Raw genomic sequence first — 21,108 nt, forward strand, 5'->3', positions numbered from 1 at the left:
CACTCCAAAACTGCTACTTCAAACTTTTTTCCCCCCGTGGGAACATGTTTACTCAGGCCCTCCCAGGAATGGGTGGGCAGCACACTCCCTGCTGGTGGCTGATACCCTCAAGTGTCGGTGCGTTGGTGGTTCTCGGTGTTCAGGTCTGGGTACCCGCTCACTCCCGATGGCTTCTTGGCGGTGTCATGGTCCTGAGTCTGTTGACTCAGTGTTTTGTGTTATTTAATATTATCTTTTGTTTTTGTTTATTCTTGTTGTGTATTCTATTCTAAGATTTCTAGTCGCTAGGTTTTGGTTCCCATTTTCTCTCTGTTTCTAGTTCTGTCATGGTCTGTGAACGCCTCCTGGCCATCCAGTGTAGATGTAGTTAAACTGTTGGGAAGACAACGTTAGAGAAACGTGAACATTTTATTTGTACTGTATAATCTGCAGATTCTGACAGAAATCTGCAACTTTCTGTCTCTAAAACAGCAATAAGGATAATTATTAGGCCATATGTAAATAAAAAAATAACTTTAACTTAAAGCAAAATTGGGAAACGTAAAGTCCGAAACAAGTCTTTATATTAAGGGACATCAGTCAAACAATACTGTTTCGTCTGGGTCTAAACAGAGCGCGTTGTGTGTGACGTCTTCTTTTGCGCATGCGGGCCGCTTTGAGGGCCGTGAACTGTTCACACTAGAGCGCGTTTGCTGTCACATTTTATTTTTAGTGTGAACAACCAGACAAGAAAAATCTGATTTGATCAGAAAATCGCAAATGAGCATTAAGACCTGCAGTATGAAATTAGACTTAGAGTACACCTGTGCCTCCATGAGTCCTGCTCTTGGGTCCACCTTTCCTGCCTGCCTTCACACAGTCATGAGAGGCGGGGCCAGGTGGCCGTGGTTCAGTCGGGCCCTCAGACCTCTGGGCCTGAGGCTTGGTCCACTCTGGCAAGGCTGGCTGCGAGCAGAGCCTGTGGGCGCGTCACTGGAGCCCCTGTGTCTTCCGTACTGTGGCTGCTGGGTGACACCACGTCTGAGGCTCTTGTCGCGGCCTTTTACTTTCCAAACACCAAAAAAGTCCAAGAAAAGGCCGTGGGTGGCAACGGGAGGTTTGTTTTAGAACGCACTTCTGACTCCATTGTTTAAAAATCATATGTGGTTTATTTCGTGCAAAATTATAAACAAAAATCAACCAAATAACTTCTTAAAACTTAAAATTAAACGAAAGTTAATTTAATTTGCTTTAACAACTTCAAAAGTGGTCAAAAAATCATTTTCTAACCCTCCCATCTTCCCATCTGACATTTGGCAAACAAAAAACGAAAAACCTCTTTACCACACCCATCCAGGGTGCTCTTAATCTCTTGATTAATGGGAGGGTCCATAAGCTAATAAACCAATCACTTTGCAAAAGCTTCTCCAATAAAATTAATTACAAATTTAAATAACAAAACCAGGTCAGTATATTCTTACACCTTTAAAGAAAAAACAAAAATGAATACAAATTGCATTTTATGAACATTCAACAAAAATGGCCACAACAGCTCTCCTCAGTTCTTTCCAGGAGGGTGGCACGGTTGCCCCTCTGTTGGTCCTCCTTGGGCTCCCGCACTCTGGTGGCCTGGATCTCCTCCATTCCTGCTTTATGCCCTGGGGGATGGGGCTTTGGCTCCCCACACCAGCAGAATGTTACATGGAGAAACCTTTTGAATACAGGCACGCCCGTTCACACAGGTATGCGCACAGGTGTACACATAGGTGCTCACAGACACAAACTACACCTTTCTTGGCTGCTACATCAAAGCACATTGTGCACTGTCAGTTTTGCGTGCTGCATAAATACATACAATATTTAGTATTTACTGTTACTTAAATTTATTTAGGTTATTGCAGTGATGCTCTGTATTGTGTTGCTCTCTTTTTTTGCTTGTTTTCTCTTTTTTTCCTCTCAACAGGTGAGCCAGGTGATTTTTTTAAGTGCCCTCTCTCACTGTCCCTCTTCCCCTCTGTTTTTCTTCCCCTCTCTCTCTTTCTTTCTTTCTCCTTTTCCTATACCCCAGTCATGCCTGTCCCGTCTGTAATAACTAAAATAAAATAAAATAAATAATAACAAAGTTCGATCAAATGGACTAATATGGCAAGGCCGTGATGATCCACCTGGTAAAGTAAATCCGTTGGGCATCTTTCTTGGCCTTCAGACAACAATTCTGATGGCTAAAAAAAACAACCCAACAAACAAAAAACAAAACAAAATATGGGAACACCTATGTGTGAAAGGCTGTGTAACAGTTGTGATCTGCCTGTAAGCAGAGGAACACCTTGCATGTAACACACTTCTCTTGAGTTTTCCCTGAGCGGTCTTTTGCTCTGCAACACGCTGCATTCTTCACTTTCGGCGCCCCTGACAGATGTGCATTAGCCTTCCTGCGGAATGAGACATGGGGCACTGCCTTCACTGGATGCTTTTCCCTTGGACTTACACATCTGGGTCTTCTTCCTGCACTGAAAAGTCAAAGCTGTCATTGGCATGCTCAGCCAAGAAAGTCATGGCCACTTCCATGCGAAATTCAAGGAACTCCATGCTGTTCTTCTTTGGTGTGCCACATACAGTAAGGTCTTTGCGGTACAGTAGCCAGCTGTTGGCTAAAGGCAGATCCATAAAGTGCATTAGCATTCGCATGTGTGTCCATTTCTTTGTATGGACACACATGCGATAGTAACTCATCATTCTATCAACAAGGTCAACTCCACCCATCTTGGAGTTGTATTCAGGGATAATACTTGGTCGTCAGATTGTCACATATTGTTTTAGTTGTTTGACCCATCTCCAGCAGGTGTCGTCTGGCTCTCCAGCATGAACAGTAGACATCATACCACTTAACCATGCAAATCTTTCCATCCGCAGTGGTAACTTGTGCTGAGGTCCAGCTTCGTTTCTTTTTCATTGTTTTGTCAGTTGGTCACTTCTGTACTGCTGCAGCGACCTGATTCTTCATAACTTTAGAATCTGCTTCTTCATCATGTGTTCCACACCTTGGGTGGACATAAAGAACCGATCACAGTAAACATTTGTATTAGGATGCAGTATTTGAGACAGACAATCTATGATCAAGCCTCCCAAAAACAGATCCCCTGGTTCTTTAACCTGCTCAAGGGGTGCAGCTGCCCCTTGATAAATGTTAAAGTCCAGCACAATACCATCTGCTGTTGCGTAAACACAGTTTTTTATGCCCACTGAGTTTGGCTTCATTGACAGATATTGTTGATATGGACAAGCCCCTGTCAAAGGAATCATCTGCTCATCAACTGAAACGCATTCTGGGCGAGCCTGAGATTTGAAGCCTTTCAGAATGCGTTTCAGAAAAGGCCTCACCTTCCAGAATTTATTACACTCTCTCAGGTCCTCTGGAACATTGTCAATGAGCACTTTGAGCGATTGCCTCAGTCTGAAGAATCTGTCAAGAGTTTTCAGTGATGGCAAGGAATCTCAAGGATTTGGACCAGTCCATCCTGATTGTAGGATATGGTACGCAAGACATCAAAATACAGGCACCGAAAAAAAATGATCAATTTCATCAGTTGATGTGTTGAGTGGATTCCCACTTCTAGCCAGTGACGTAGCATTAGAACAATCTGGAATCATTTTTGTCAGAGCTTTATCAATATACTGCTCTATGTAGTCCAGTGGGGTCCAGCCCTCTCTGTCCTGCACAGTTTCTTGCTCAAAGTGGTCTTGATTTGGTGTTAGCGGAGAAGCTTTCCATCGCATCCCACGCCCTTTCTTAGACTGCTCTTGATGGCTTGGTCCTGGTGTTGTCTCTTCTTCCAAGAGTGACATCTGGGAGTGCGTGATCTGCCAATGTCACAATCTGAACGATATCCTTCATATTCATCACAGAGATGTTTACGTCCCCTGATAAGCTGAGTGGGCCGTGGAATGGGGTCTTCACACCCACTTCTGTCCTCCTCACTGCTGCTTAGCCCCTGTCGTGGGGGTTGATATTCAGCATCCCCCACGGGATCGTCAATGTCTAACAAGTTGTCCACCACAGTAACTCCATTGCTCTTGTGAGAGAATAACACTCTGGGAAAAAAAACTATGGAGATTTTATTTATAAAGCATGCTATATCTGCTTGAACTGTAGTAACCTGTTGTTTTCTACCTAAATCAACCAAAAATACAATTTCATTATCACATGTTGTTAGCAACATAACTCCCTCTGTCCACACAACAAAGCTAACAAGACTAAGTCCCTCTGTCCACATACGCGTACCACATGTTTAGCAACTTTAGTAACGTTTGTAAAATTTGACTTCCATAACACACATTAAACACTTTTGTACATATCTGAACAAGAATCAGCCAAGAAATGTGATTGGATTTTTTTACCTGGTTGAAGTGTGGCTCAGGAGTTGCCATCTGAACTTCTGGGTGTGTTGTTGGCCATCTTGAATCTAACGTGTAATGAGAAATACTCTTCTGCCATCACCAGGTGGCAGTATAATGTCCTCATAAGTGGATATCAGGCCCTTATAGAATAAAATTTAGTATTGTGGTCTAAACAACACAAAATGTGACGTCGGCATACGTGGACATCAGGTCCTAGAAGGTTAAAAAAGCATTTTCTAATAACTATAAACATCCCAAATATTGACAGGTCACAGCAAAGTCACGCTACAGACATTTGCCAACTACCTTGCATGACTTGGAATTAAAGCTTTTTAACTTTCGTCTTATTCAGCAGTATATTCTGTGGCTTACATTTGGTGTTTTGATTTTTTTGTTTTGGTGCTGGGTTTTTTGTCAGAAACTGTGTGTTAGAAAAAGTGCATTATGATGATGAAAGTTATACAACAGCTCTCTCTCATTATCTTTTTTCTGTCCGTGTGTGCATTCACAAGTGTTTTACAATGAAAGGTTTTAAGAGTGTCAGAGATATAGGTGCACTTATTCTTTGTTGTGGTACTTTAGTGTTCCAATGAAAAGAGCCCAAATGAGCTCATTTTAACGTACATTTTTTGCCATCCTGTGATCTCATGTGACATATTCTCTTAATATCTAAGAGCTATTTCCAGGGGGAGAATGTTTATGTTAGATCCTGTTTCAAATCAGGTTGTGATCGTAAAGTCACGTACATAGCACTGATTTTAGAGTAATGTACAACAATTGTAATCTCATTTAAATTTCCAAACTGCCTTTCGCCATTAAGGGTTATGGTGAAATGTCATTATTTGTGTGTCATTGCACACTGTCCATGAGAGGACCCCTTATCAGGTTTATATGTATAGTGCCAAATTACAGAGTCACCTGAAAGTGAGTCTGTTAATCACTGTTAAACAGTGTCATCTACGCCAGGCCTGGCCCATATATGGATGACATACCATTTACCATGCCAGAAGTCAGCCAGCGGTGCCGGCTTGACACCAGATCCAGCCCAGACCTGTCTGCTATGTGGGTAATTATTCTTTTGTAGTCTGTGCCCTAATCTCTGTTGATAGATTTTAAAATCAATTTAAAAATAATTTTATTTTTAACAATAAGCTGTAGTCAAATAGCTCGTCAATACATAAAAATTGTCTTGCGTTGATTCTGGGGAATACTACAGGACATACTCTTGGCTGAAACCCGAGGACCACTGCTACATAGCAAATGTTTTAACTGTTAATATTGTGGAAATGCAGTGAAGCTAATTTTACTTTACTTTGCAGCAACAAAACAAGGTGCAGATCAGTACATCCTTAAAACACAAAGCATGTTTTGGGCTGCTGCTCGGGATCACTGCTGTGGAATAAAATGAGGCGCAGGTAGCCAGGATGGGACAGAACAGTTTTTTCATATAATTTACATTCTCAGGAAAAGTTATTTACATAGTTGCAACAAACACACACCCAAGCTGCCTGAACTTTTTTGGAATTAGAAACCTAGACTAAAAGCGAAAGAATAAAGCAAACCATCCTTCCAGAGTTGTTTAATGGTTTCATTGCTTGAAGAGAAAACATAGCAAATTCGGTAGTTCACAGACACCAATTTAAAAGACACCAACATGTTAAGTAGGTTTTTAACCTTGTACACTCTCTTTGTTATTGCTTTGATCGTGGCTGTGTATTGTTATTCCAGTTCTACTGAAGGGCTGATTGTTAAATGAATAAATGTAAAAATATATGAAGTTTGTCTTGTTTCTTTAGCCTTCAGTCATCAATCAACCAAAGTTTTTAATTGGTGCCACTCACATACTCAACTCTGCTGCTCAACCCAGCAAACCTTGTTTACAGAAACCTGGAAAAGCAGGATGATTATGTTAGTTTAAATGAGTCACAATCTCAGATTCACAATAACTGTCACAATCCCCAAAGCACAGGCTGAGGAGGGGCCATTGCAGCATCTTTCACTCCAACATATTAATCAATCATAGACCCAGACAGTTTTAATTAATTTAAAAGCCTGACTCTTAGCCTTTTTCACCATAATCAGCAAACTGAGAAAACAGTTTTGTTATTTATCACCTCTTACTTAGAGACTCTCTCAGATTTCAGTTTTTACATTTTGTTTTTTTATCTGATTTAGTGCTCAGCTCAGATAAAATAAATTGGGGTGATTTTAACATCCATATAGATGCTGAAAGTAAAATTACAGACCAGTTGGGAATGCATTTCATTACAGTAGTGTCACGGGGATGGAATGGACTCAGACACAGACCAATGCGTTCAGAATAAAAAGTCAATAGTTTATTTTAGAGATGGCACGATACCACTTTTTTATGTCCGATACCGATACCGATATCATAAATTTGGATATCTGCCGATACCGATATGAATCCGATATAGTGTTTTTTAATCAACAAAACTGTTTTTTTAAATATCTTGCTGCATTTTGTATAAGTTCATACTCAAGTTTAAAACAACAACTACACTAAAGCTATTCTGTTATACCTGTATGCAAAAAAAAAATTTCATAGTTCAGCAATACTGATCAATCTAATAAACTTAAACCTACACCATCCTCCCTATTCTGGTATTTTAAAGAGTACTTAGCATAAATATTAAGCAACCTAACTAATAGGGTTCCAACTCCCAGCAACAACAAAAATAAATAAATAAAAAATAGGGAACCACCCCTCACGCTCCACCTCATGATGCTCCTGAAGAAATTCTATGACTCTGTTGTGGCTTCTGCTATCTTTTATGGCGTGGTCTGCTGGGGCGGCAGCATCTCTGCTGGGGACAGGAAGAGACTGAACAGGGTGATCCGAAGGGCCAGCTCTGTTCTAGGATGCCCTCTGGACCCAGTGGAGGTGGTGAGTGACAGGAGAACGGCGTCCTTAAAACACAAAGCATGTTTTGGGCTGCTGCTCGGGATCACTGCTGTGGAATAAAATGAGGCGCAGGTAGCCAGGATGGGACAGAACAGTTTTTTCATATAATTTACATTCTCAGGAAAAGTTATTTACATAGTTGCAACAAACACACACCCAAGCTGCCTGAACTTTTTTGGAATTAGAAACCTAGACTAAAAGCGAAAGAATAAAGCAAACCATCCTTCCAGAGTTGTTTAATGGTTTCATTGCTTGAAGAGAAAACATAGCAAATTCGGTAGTTCACAGACACCAATTTAAAAGACACCAACATGTTAAGTAGGTTTTTAACCTTGTACACTCTCTTTGTTATTGCTTTGATCGTGGCTGTGTATTGTTATTCCAGTTCTACTGAAGGGCTGATTGTTAAATGAATAAATGTAAAAATATATGAAGTTTGTCTTGTTTCTTTAGCCTTCAGTCATCAATCAACCAAAGTTTTTAATTGGTGCCACTCACATACTCAACTCTGATGCTCAACCCAGCAAACCTTGTTTACAGAAACCTGGAAAAGCAGGATGATTATGTTAGTTTAAATGAGTCACATTTTGGCGTGAGTCACATTTAGGCGTGATGGCCTAATTTGACTGCAGTTCTGGGCTGGGATCTGCATTCATTCAGCTTCAATGTCACTCTGGGTTCTTGGATAATGGAGCAGGTGATGCAAAGAACTGAAATTGTGTTAGCAGCACAACGCAGCTCTTTCTGTCATAAATGCAGTTTGCACTTCCCCATTGAACTCTTGTTTTTGTGCAATATAAATAAAAAAACTAAAATTAGCTAATTGAAGTGCAAGTGCAAGAAGCAGGATCGATAGGCAAGCAGACTAACAATTTCAAGGAATTCTCGAATTCTACACAGATGAGTGTATACCGATCTTTCTTATTGGCACATAAGCTTCATTATATATAGGCAGATGACAGTTAAACTTCAATGTCACCAGTAGAATTCACTTTTTAGTTGATTTGCCAGAGTTGAGTCACACACTTGCATTTTTTGTTTCAAATTTGTTGTAATATGCCTGGCCGGTCGACTGGATATTACAGTGAAGGGATGTAAAAATAAAAAACAATAAGTAAAACTTGATGAAAGGTGAATTGTATCTGTGTATCTGACTAGATAAATACAAATAAAATATTTTTGTTTTCTGATGTCTACCCCTTAGTCAAAGCCATGCTGTATATATAAATGGCTGTTTTTAAAATAGAACTGGTGTCACGAGTTATCAAGAGTTTAACATAAGACTTGCATATCATAAGAGTTGCTTTAAAACAGACCTTCCCAAAGTGTGTGTGTGTGGGGGGGGGGGGGGGGGGGGGGGGGGGGGCATGAAAAGGGGGAAAAAAACAAAACAATGCTTGGACACTGCTAGCACAGGGCGCCCACACAAACGCAAAGCAGGAGATGAAGCATCTCTGTATATGTTTCCAAACCAACTTCATTCTAAGCCAAAGACTAGAAAATACGGTGAAGCATATCTTCCCTTTGGTTTCACCTGCACAAGTGCCGAGGTAGGTCTCCCCTGCTTAATTGGTTTTCCCTTTGTCGGGAGCAGCGCTGGGCTCTCCAAATCACGGACAAACAGTATCCCACATTCTTGATTTTTAGTTCACAAACTAAATATTTTTCTTGTAAAACAAAGGGGGGCCCAGCAAAAAAAGTTTGGGAACCACTGCTTTAAGCAGTCTTTATCTAGGCTAGTTTAAGTTTCACATTGTTACATATTGTTTCATTGTTACTATGTTTAATGTTATTGAAAAGAAAAGTTAAAAGGGGGAAAAGTCGCACTGGTCACATTTTGCAAAAAATGTCCTTAATATATCCTTGAAAATTATGTCCTGAGCAGAGACATGACACTGATTTGGATTTGGCTAAAGAAACAAATGTCTTTAGTTCCTGAAAGATTTGAATTAATGAGATATGAAAAGGAGAGCAAGCGAGAGCCATTAGAAAAGTAATGATCCTTGAGAGATCATTTTCAAAACACATTAGGTAAATCTGTCACAGTACTAATTCCTTCTTGTTGAAGAGCTGAAATTGTTGGGTAGGGCATCACCCCATATCTCACTTAAAAAGAAAATAGTTTAATATTTGAAGATTTCTTTCTCTTTTCCTTTCCTTTTTTTTTTTTTTACTATTTTAATTATTTATGCTAATTTGATTATAATTGTTTAATTTGCTATTTTGTATTCATTATACATAAAATAAATATCTCAGGCCTTTTCTGGCTTTGAATTATTTGATTTACAAATAGTTCGTTTTTAATGGTATGGACTAATGGTATGGTGTACCTCTGATCTCCCAGCATTGAGGGCAAAAGCTTGGCAACTAGAGCGTAAATATAAATGCAGAAATCTATAAATGTCATGTTCTACAGTATAAAGATCCCATCAATTAGGCCAAACAAAACTTTTACTCAGGTATTTTCGGTTTTTATGAGGGTAACACCAGGATCCTGTTTTTGCCTCTCAACAAACTTCTTCAACCCTTTGACACTTTACCACCACACTAATCACAGTACAGAAAATTCTTTAGTGTAGGTCACAAATAATGGCTTATTATAATAATAGATTAATTATGGCCTCTGGCAGTGGACTCATCTCTTTGCTTGTTGTTTTAGACCTAGGACTTCCAGATACAGACTGGTAATGGCTACCAGACATAGTAGTGGTGGAGAAGCAGAGGAAGACGGCGATAGTGATAGAAGTGGCTATACCGAGTGATAGGAAGAAGGACCACGAGAAGCTTGAGAAGTACCAGCTTGAGAAGGATGCTGTCTCATGGTGATGATGAAAAACTAGTTCAATTTATTAAATCTAGACTGGACTACTACAATATATTCACACAATATCTCCGTTCGTTAAGTTGACAAACTGAAGCCTATATTATAGCCTATATTTTGTCTGCTTTGGCTTCAAATTGCACTGTAAATAAAGTTATTTTGGCTGTATTACTAATTTGAGTTGGTTAGTTTGTATCAGCCTTAATAAACTGCTTGCTTATGTTAACTAGTTCCTGCCCTCCTGCGTCCTTTGCATTTGGGTCCTCTTTCTGCTTCAAGTTATCTGCGGTCTGCAAATGCTGACACTTTTCAAATGACTAAAGTTATTAATTGATGTCATTATGCATCCAGAAATTAAGTGTGTACCTGGTTTTATAGTATGCCATTCTGCCAGACAAACACCATCTAGGAATCATACTTTTGTACTGACAATGTAAAATTATTTACTAAATTAACATATTTCCACATAGTATGTTATTAGTATTATCATTTAATATAGTAGTATATAGTCTTCATAAAATTCTCCAGTGAGGGAAGGAAATTAGATGAATGCTAAACGATAATTTTTTGTGAACTGGTAGCATCAGTGACAAAAGCTCCGCCCTTTGTCACTGATGGGGACACTGCAATTACCTTGACATAAACAAAGAAAACAAGGTTGTTTTACATTCTGTATGAGTAACATTTACATGATCAGGATCTGGAAAGCAAAAGCGCGTAACTAATATAGTATCTAGTGCAGAGAAAATGACAGAAACCTCAGCAGAATACTTTTCAGGAGAATGGCAACTATGGCAACTCCTCCATCTAATGTACACAGTGCAATAGTTAGACCCTTCTGCACATGCTCTACAGTGCAAATAACAAAGTTTCATAGTTTACAGTTTAGAGTAAAATGCACCATATATATCTCTGTAATATTCAATTATACTTTATAATTGAGTTGTTTATATATATTAGAGCAATTTCTTATATTTTGTAAACTTTGTATTATGTTGTATTATTTAATTAAACTCAGTCTGTTACTATTTCTATTGTCTTGAAGCAACTATAACCACATAATTTCCTTAGGGAAGAATAAATTATCCTTATTCTGATTTTGTAGTATGAACCTATGTACTATAAGTCCTGCTGCATTAACACCATCTGGGAATCCTAGTTATGTACTGAAAATTAAAAAGTTTAATGAATTAGCATGTTAGCATGTAATACAGTATTAGTATAGTAATGTATGGTATTTAAATAAAATCCTCCAATGAGAGAAAGAAAAATATATTCTTGGTGAACTAGGAGCATTGCCATCAGTAACAAAGTCTCCACCCTGTATAATGCTGTAATTACCTTGACATTAAATTAACCAAAGAACAGGGTTGTTTTGCATTCTAGATGAGAAACATTTACATGATCAGGATCAGAAATGCAAACCAGCACAAAGAATGTAGTATCTGGTGGAAACATATATATACATATAACAGGAACCTTCAGCAGAACTTTGTCAGAAGAATAGCAACTATGGCGGGGATCATGCATCTTCTGCTGCTGTCAGGTTAGTGTTGTAAAATAATGTTAAAAGTTTTGTCAAACATCTTTAGCTTAGTGTATAGTGCATTTCAGTAAAAGTAGCTTTTTTTTTCTTTTTTTTTTAGCATTTTCTATTAAAGCTCAGTAATGAAGTGGTAATAGTAGGGTAACACGGCAGAAACAAGACCGTACAAACAAACGTACCACGTAATAACCTGTTAATATCCAAGAAATATCATGGTAGCAGCAGTGGTTACACTGTGAAGAGGTTGCTGTGAAACTGACAGGAGCTACTTGTAACGTAGTGCCAGTAACGTAATGTAAATACAAATTTCAGTAATCTTACTGTATATTTTATTTACAGTATTGTTTTACTTTCCTTTACAGTATCTTCACTGTTTTTCCATTTACAGCATTACTGTAGTTCCTTTTACAGTAGTTCTACTGTGATCTCATTCACTTAATTTTTACTGGAATGTCTTGCGCCGCACTTTTTCTGTATTATCCATTTACAGTATTACTGTAACATCCTTTGTGGTATTTCTACTGTTATTGTTTATGGTACTTAGATTGTAGTCTTGCTTAAAGTGCTTTTGTTGTATATTCATTTACAGTACAGTATTTTCATTAAATACTGTAAAACTGTGACACACTGTGAACAGTACTGTAAACCTACAACGTAACTGTAAAAGTGAGATACTCAATTAAGTTTGGCCTTTAAAAATGCCTTAAATTGATTGTAGAACATTAAAATGAAAACTTTTTTGGAAATTCAGTCTTCAACTTGTGGGTCTCAATAGTCTATTATATTAAAGCACTTTAAAAAGAAAACTATTACAAATTTTATAATATACCAAACTGACTCTGGAAATCACAACATCTGACATTAACCTCTGTGAAAATCTTGCCTTGTGAAAGCTAAAAAAAACCTGGGCATCAAGAAAAATAAAAATACAATTTTGGCAAAAATATAATTTAATATTTAATAAATATAATTAAATATAATTAATTCAGCCTGCTGGTCTTCCTCTGGACCCTCTTTACAGACTTTTGGCTGATCTGTGACTTTGACGGGCATTTGGTTCCATCAGTATTCGTATGATTTGTAGAAGATACATGAAACTGATCAATGATCAGCTGATCGGCTTTTCTCTCTTGTTTGTTTATCAGCGGATGTCGCGCTAAACAACAGCAGCACGTTTAAGCTTGATCAGCTGTTGTTAGAATTTATTTAATATTAATTTCTAGTATCAGCTGATGTTTGCTGGAGCCACAGCCGTAAAAGCTGCTGGTCATGATATCGGTTTGGATATGTTGTGAGAGGGAAACATGCAGATGAAACCAGGAGATGTCCTTACTGGATCATCAGAGCTGAACAGGTGATGGAGAAACAGGTTTACCTTTTAGGTGACATGAATGAATTGAAGGGAAGTTATCAACTGTTTCTGAGAGACAAATAACACCAGGATCCTTTTCTAAGTAGCTGACAGCTGGTAACAAAGTTTTGCCAGGGGGGCAGGTAGGGCATTAACAGGGAAAGGGGGGCACAAGGAAATACCTTTCTTTCTTATTCTCATTTAAAATATTTAGCTTTTATTAAATAACTTTCTGAATCTTGCGAACAAAGTTTTATCTGACGTAAAATGAATAGAAATCATACATATACCAAAAAGACAGTGTACATCACTGTCACAACAGCGTTTGTTTTCATTCAAAGGCTTTATGGCTTTAATACCTGGTGGGCCGGTCTGTAGTCAAAATGCCCAATTTTTTGTCCCAGTCCAGCCCTGCAGGTTAATACTGGCAGTGTCACCATGCCAGCTGACTGTATTTCATCATCAGCCAGTGTTGTTCTTTATACATCAATATTACCAAAGTTTATCATAACGCAGCATAGAAAGTATTTACTTGCTTTCAGGTTTCATTCAAATGACTTTTTTCCTGTTTCAAAATTAAAAAACGGTTTGTAAGAAGATTATCTTCTTTTTTAACAGGCAGATAAAGTTTTGCATTGGCATTGGCTAATTTGCCAATTGTATGTTAAAAATGTTCGTATTTTAATATTCAAAAATGTTTTTGCCCAAAACATATGTGCACTATATGTCAGTAAAAATACTATGCAAATATTGATGTCCTCGAATGCTGAATAAACATTGACAAGCACTGATTGTATCTCTTGTACTTTATCAACACAGTATCTAAATACTTTGCACCGTAGTGGTTAAAACCTCATTCTAATAAGAGTTAAAAGCGTTTTCGGTTATTAGGTTTATAGGATTATTGAATTATGGTTAACAGTTGGTAGAATTTTTTTCTTTTTAACATTATCTGCCAATTACATCTGCCACCCTTCTCCAAATCTGTGCCCCTACCTGGCCCCCCAACAAAAATTTTCTAGACCCGCCACTGCATCTGTGAGGCGTGAGCGGTGTTTGTTTTTAACATAGTTCACGGAGGAGAATAGCTGCTGACATAATGTGGATCCGAAAATCCCTAATTGGCCTACCTGGGGTTGAAAGTCTCGATAAATGCACGGCATTTCGGCGGGTACATCGGCTTCCGCGAGTGTGACGCTTATTCTGTGCAATGAAAAATAATAAAATATAATTTTATTTTTGTATTTCAATATCACAATAATCTTCCAATTTAGAACTACAAGTTAAAAATAAAAGAACTAAACACAAATAAAATACACTTCAGCTAAATACTTCTAATTTATTTTCCCAAACCACCTGGAGCTGCAGTATAAGTAAAAAGAGCCGCATGCGGCTCCGGAGCCGCAGGTTGCCGACCCCTGCCCTAGGCCATCTGACCTCAGGAAATCACATGATAGGGTGGGGCTAGGTTTCACAATGAGCTCACCCAAAACTCTTTGGGGGGAATGCTCCTACAGGGTCTTTCAGTCAGTAGTTCCCCTATTCACTCCCATTCCACTGCTGTGAAAAAAAAGAAGCACACCATTTATTTAGGTTTAATATAGATTTAGATGAAATTAAAAATAGTTAGGACAATTGTAATATGTTTTTCCTACACTTGTGGAAAACATAGTGTGCATTACTTTAAATTGTCCCCTTTAACACAAGGCACTGCTGGAAAGAGCCAACTGCCACAATTGATATTACCTGGATAATAACATAATATCTAATGATGTAAATATATTGCGACTATCTGACAAATTCTGATAATTAAGCTCATGGTTTTTCTATTGTTTTTAGGTTTAACATATTGTTTGAATCTTCTACCTTAAAGTGTTTGTTAAGCAGATCTGCAGTGTTCATAAACCCACTTTATTTTTGTTCTAGACTTAATTTTCAGTGGTACACATGTTGCTGAAATGTTGACAAATTTTACAGTAAACATCTTTAATTACATTCTAAGTAAAGTTTTGAAATATCAGTTTTTGTGTGTGATTTTTAAAGATCTGACTACTGACAGTAGTGGGTTTTATAATGGCTTGTCATTAAGTATTTCATATATTTCTGTTCCACAGGCTTGTCTTTTCAATTTTCACATGGCCTCCAGCCCCAGTTTGTCTTCTTTCAAACACCAAAGACCTGGTCTGAAGCCCAGAGCATCTGTAGGGAGCAATGTTTCGACCTGGCCACCATTAATGACATGAGAGAGATGGAAATTGTACTTGAAGCTGTCAAAGATAAATATGATGATGCTGTGTGGATTGGCCTTTCAAAAGGCACGACCTTCAGGTGGCACTGGTCTCTGGCAGACGACGACTTCTACAAAGAGGGAGAAAGAAACTACTTGTTGTGGAGCTCAGTAACGAATAACAAATGTGCAGTTTCCAGCAACGGGAAACTGAATATGTATTCCTGTGACACCAATAAATATTCAGTTTGCTTTGATGGTGAGTCATTTTAAATAGTTGTTTTTGCCATACTCTCATCATGTGTGCATTATGTTCTGTTTTGCTTCCTCTGTCTCTTTGTCCTCTTGTTATCGTGTGTGTGTGTGTGTGTGTGTGTGTGTGTGTGTGTGTGTGTGTGTGTGTGTGCGCGTGTGTGTGTGTGTGTATTTAAGTCCTCAGTTTTCCCTTTTCCTTGTCACATCGTTGTTGTTTACCTAACTGTGTGTGCGCTCTTCTAGAGTCTTAGTGTTGCCTAGTGTTTCCTGGTCGCTGAGTATCAGAAATAAAGCGACTGTTTCAGTTGAGTTGACTCATATATGAGTCCTGCATTTGTGTCCTTCCCTTGCCTGCAACCCAGCAAATCCTGGCAAATTCATGGTTACCTGTTAGAATGTGTCTCTGATATTTAATGGAAATCCATCAAATAGGTAAATTTTCAGAGGGAGGAAGGAGACAAGACAAGACAAGACAAAAGACAGGCTGTGGAAAAGAGTTAGTGTTTAATAATAAGTAATAATTAAATGAAAAGTGGTGTATACAGTGATTGCATCAAGCTCGTGCCAAACACTCAAACTGGTTTTCACTAAATGTAATGGCACTTTTTTATTTTCAAATCTTATTTATCCTTCTTTGATTAGTACTGTAATATTTGTAAATAGGTTTAAAGTTAAATTTAAAAAAAACCTGTCTCTTTATTTTGATCAGTAGTTTGTCAGTACATAAAAACTGTCTTGCTTTGATTCTCTGGAATACTACAGAACACACTGCACACTCTCTTGGCTGAAACCTGAGGACCATTGCTACATAGTAAATGTTTTAACTGTGAATTTTGTGGAAATGAAAAGTCAGTGAAGCTAATTTTATTTTACTTTGCAGCAACAAAACAAGGTGCAGATCAATACATCCTTAACACACAAAACATGGTTTGGACTGCTGCTCGGGATTATTGCAGAACACACTACACAGACCTGACCAGTCTAAGGAATGATGCTGAGTACCAGATAGTCCAGCAAGTAGCCAATGGCAATGAAGTGTATGTTGGCCTTTTCAGAGACCCCTGGGAGTGGTCAGACCAGACTGACTCCTCATTTAGATACTGGAACCCAGACAAGACTGTCTGGACTGATGGCACTCAAAACTGTGTTGCTATGCTGAAGGTAAACTCTGGTAAATGGGGAGACAGGGCATGTACAGAAACACATCCTTTCGTCTGTGATTGCAGTGAGTAAAACTCTTTACTAGAAAATTTATAAAACATTTATATTTCAAATAGAAAAAAAAATATCTATGTCTTTCTCCATGACAGAAATGTATAAAATGAAGGATCCAGACTAACTCTGTTTACATCTGTTTATATTAGGGAACAAGCTGAGTTTCATTAAACTGAGGATCAGCCCACAGGACTCAATGCTGGATCTAAGTAATCCTTCGGTGCAAGCAGACATCCTGGAGCAAGTAAGTGATGCAGATCTTTGTTAATGATGAGCAGTTAAATTTGAGTATATCATATATATGTTTATTTAGATTGCGACATGAAATAACTACTTCATCGCATTAGGACCTTCATGGTTTTGCTATAGTAAATGGAAACATGAATATTCTCTGTTTAATAGATGAACCAGAAGCTAAGGAGTTATAACACGACTGCTGTTTTTCATCTAACGTGGAGAAAACAATCTGATGGAAGAGTTTTTACCAAGGAGCCTTGAAGAAGTGGCTGACGAGAGAAAAATCAGGGGAAGTGATTAATATGGATGATAAATGTACTTTAACAGACTAGCACAGAGCAATGTGAACATAGAATAGACACAGTTTTACAGATTAGAATATTTTGGCGCGTAACAGCAAAGCCAGATTACAGACATTTGCCAACGAAACTATGTGTAAGAAAAAGTACACTATGATAATGAAAAGTTATACACCGTCTCTCTCTCTCTCTACATATATATATATATATATATATATATATATATATATATATATATATATACACGAATATATATATACGAATATAAATATATATATATATATATATATATATGAATATATATTTGTGTATCTTTTTTCTGTCCTTACGTGTGCATTTATGACTGTTTTGCATTGGAAAGTTTTTAAATTTGTTTTTGAGAAAACAACATCTAGCACTTGCTTGGATTAACTCGTTGCAATTCAAGGCAGTACGACTCGGCTCAACAATTTTTCAGTCGAGTTCCACCTAAGGCTGTTTTTATGCTCGCCACGTGGCTTGTGTCATGGGTGTCTCACGTATCACATAACATCCTGTGTTGTGCGACACAGTTTTTATTGTGTGTTGCCCAGTCATGCACCTCTTGATTTTTTTTTAACTTGTGTCAGATCATGCCTGTTTATACCTCCATCACTGAAACTCAGGGACATACAGACACACAGAGTGAGATGTTGCAACTGTTGTGGAAAGAAAGGATGCAAAAAAAAAAGCTTCCAGTTGTGACTTATTCTTGTTCGTATCAGCGAGTATGACATGCATTTCATTGCCTTGTACATATGGCGTGTGCAATGACAATAAAGATGAATTCTATTCTATTCTATTCTATTCTATTCTTCTATATTGTCTTAGTAGTGACACCTATTTTTTTGGTGAATACTGCAACAGCTTCTTACGTCTTAACAGCAGGTATGAATGGTTGGATCTGTGTGATGATGGCATGGCAGTGAGTAAAATATGATCACCCTATGTTTGCTGAATGATAGGTACCACAGGCCTTCAAGCTTGCAGTATTTAAACCGTTATTTACAAAGCCATCACTTGACAAAGCTGTCTTAGGTGGGTCCTCTGTAGAGGAATGATTTCAGTCGGGCTTCAGAGTTAATCACATCACAAATACAGCTTTAGTGAAGGTTATAAATGATCTTCTTATGGCCTCTGACAGAGGACTAATCACTGTTCTTGTCCTGTTAGTGCAGGTACTGGTCAATACTACTGAAAATAACATTTTGTTACAGTGATTAGAGCTTGCTGTAGGTATTATAGGTACAGCACTACTGGAGTTTGAATAATATCAATCTAATAGACTCAAATGAGTTCATGTAAATGAAGAGTACTCTTTACACTAAGGTTAATTATGGAGGTCCACAGGGTTCCATAAGACCCTGTGGACCTCCATAAATGTAGACCTTATAAATGTAGAAACTTAAAATAATCTGCAAAGCTCTCTCAAAGAGACTAGAGAAAATAACCCCCCTCTTAATTCATCCTGACCAAACTGGTTTCATAAAAGGTAGGCACTCATCAACAAATACATGTAGATTACTTAATTTGATAGACTACTCATACAGTAAAAACCTTGAAACTCCAATATTTTCTTTAGATGCAGAAAAAGCATTTGACAGAGTTAACTGGAAATTTCTATTTGCAACTTTACACAAATTTGGTTTTGGATCCTCTTTCATTAACTGGGTAAAAATATTATACAATTCCCCAACAGCTTGTGTCAAACCATATGACCAAACATCCTCCAGCTTCTGTCTCTTGAGGGGCACCAGGCAGGGATGCCCACTCTCCCCTTCACTGTTTGTAATTTTTATTGAACCACTAGCAGCAGCAATTAGACAGAATTAAGTAATTAAGGGCATAAAATGCAAGAACGTGGAACATAAAATCAGCCTTTATGCGGATGATGTGTTACTTTTTCTCCAAAACTCACAAACCAATATCTCTGGGGTGATTGAATTGATAAACTCTTTTGCAAGAATATCAGATTACTCAATTAACTGGTCAAAATCTACAGTCCTCCTGATTAATGGCTCCTTCCATAATTCTTCTACACAACTGCAATCGGGAAATATAAAATATTTAGGTATTAATGTTTCTACCAAGCTTGCAGATCTAACTAAATTAAACCATATCCCACTTTTAAAGAAAGTAGAAGGTGATCTGGCTACATGGAAATGTCTACCCATATCACTCATGGGAAGGGTTGCCGCTATAAAAATGATGGTCTTACCAAAAATAAATTATTTATTCTCAATGATCCCAACTAAACCGCCACAAGATTGGTTCAGATCTCTAGATTCATGTATGTCCAAATTCCTTTGGAAAAATAAACCCCCACGTATAAGCTTAAAAACACTACAAAAGACCAAGGATAAAGGAGGACTAGAACTGCCTAACTTTCAGCACTACTTCTTAGCCAACAGGCTTCAGTTTATCTCAGGATGGCTAAAACATACCCTCTTAGATGAACCTTGGCTAGATGTAGAACAAGCACTTTGCAATAATCTATAGATTTCAGACCTACCATTTATCAGCTCAAACATCCAACGACATGAATGCTTTAAAAGCATCAACATCAGCGCTTCTCTGACAGCATGGTGGGAGTTTCTAAAATTGACGGCGTCTTCATTAATCCCATGCAAACGTACACCTATCTGGAACAACCCTGACATATTACAAAACAATAATATGATAAACTTTCCAGGTTGGAGTGGTAAAGGAATCAAATATTTAGAACATATATTAGAAGGAACAGAATTTATTTCATTTGACAGACTAGTTACACAATATGGGATCAACAAGAAAAGATTTTTAGAATATCGACAAATTAAATCCATAGTAAAAAAAAGAAATTTAAACCGGGTCAAGTTGAACTACAAACACCACCAAGTGTGGTACAATTTCTTACTCTTAAAACCCCAAAATTACTTTCCAAAATATACAGAATGCTTTCTAAAACAGATGAATCAATATCACTTCCTATTGCAAAATGGGAAGCGGACTTATCAGTTAACTTAGACCAAAACTTCTGGTCTCAGATTTGCTTAAAAACCTTTCATCTAATTAGAAATCCCAGTCTTCAATTAATTCAATACAAAATACTACATAGAGTGCACTATACCTGTCATTGGATGTTCAAGATGGGCTTTACGTCTACCAACAACTGCTCACACTGCCAAACCACCGGACAATTATATCCACGCTCTTTGGTTCTGTCCACCAGTTCAGAAGTTTTGGCGCGAGATATGTGAAGACTTATCAAAGTGTCTGAAATTTAACATTCCAACTTCCCCCTTAGTGTGTTTGTTGGGCAGCTTAGATAATGTCACTACAGAAAAGAATATAGCCCATATGATTTTCACTGCCCTATGCATAGCCAAGAAAACAGTCCTCATGAACTGGAAAAATAAAAATAATCTTAATTCTAACCAATATAGAAATTATCTATTAGATTACATTAGTCTTGATACAGCCTCTGCCACCACATCAGATCAATTGCTCTGGGCTCCTTTGATCAGCTCCATCACCTAGTGGAGGAGGGGGGGGTCATAGTTTGGTCCCACCTTCGCTGTTGTGATTGGTGTAGGGGTAGGGACAGGCTTGGGGCGTCGGGGGATTCCCCAGGAGCATCTTCCTTGGAGGGCTCCTTCTCTGGGCTGGAGCCTTGGCTGGGCCTTGGGGGCTTGGGTCCTGGTTGTTGTGTCGCTGGGGTTGCAGGCGGGTGGGTGTATGGGGGCCCAGCCCTGGCGCAGGGTACCGCCAGTGCATCGAGCCATCTGGGGGGCTCTTCAACTGGTGGGGGAGGCTGTTACATCTTGCAAGAGGTCTCCTCTCTTCAGGAACTCACTCTG

The 21,108-nt window shown here is 38.2% G+C and overlaps 1 long non-coding RNA gene across 1 annotated transcript; it reads left to right on the plus strand.

Moving 5' to 3' along the window:
* The first annotated feature begins 16,561 nt into the window (after nt 1-16,561).
* On the plus strand, nt 16,562-17,430 carry LOC143421118 (uncharacterized). The gene is made up of 3 exons (XR_013100876.1): nt 16,562-16,725; nt 16,865-16,959; nt 17,118-17,430. It is a non-coding gene; the product is annotated as an uncharacterized LOC143421118 (long non-coding RNA).
* Nucleotides 17,431-21,108: the final 3,678 nt, after the last annotated feature.

Source organism: Maylandia zebra, linkage group LG11 (genome assembly GCF_041146795.1).
Source record: "Maylandia zebra isolate NMK-2024a linkage group LG11, Mzebra_GT3a, whole genome shotgun sequence".
NCBI classification, from domain to species: domain Eukaryota; kingdom Metazoa; phylum Chordata; class Actinopteri; order Cichliformes; family Cichlidae; genus Maylandia; species Maylandia zebra.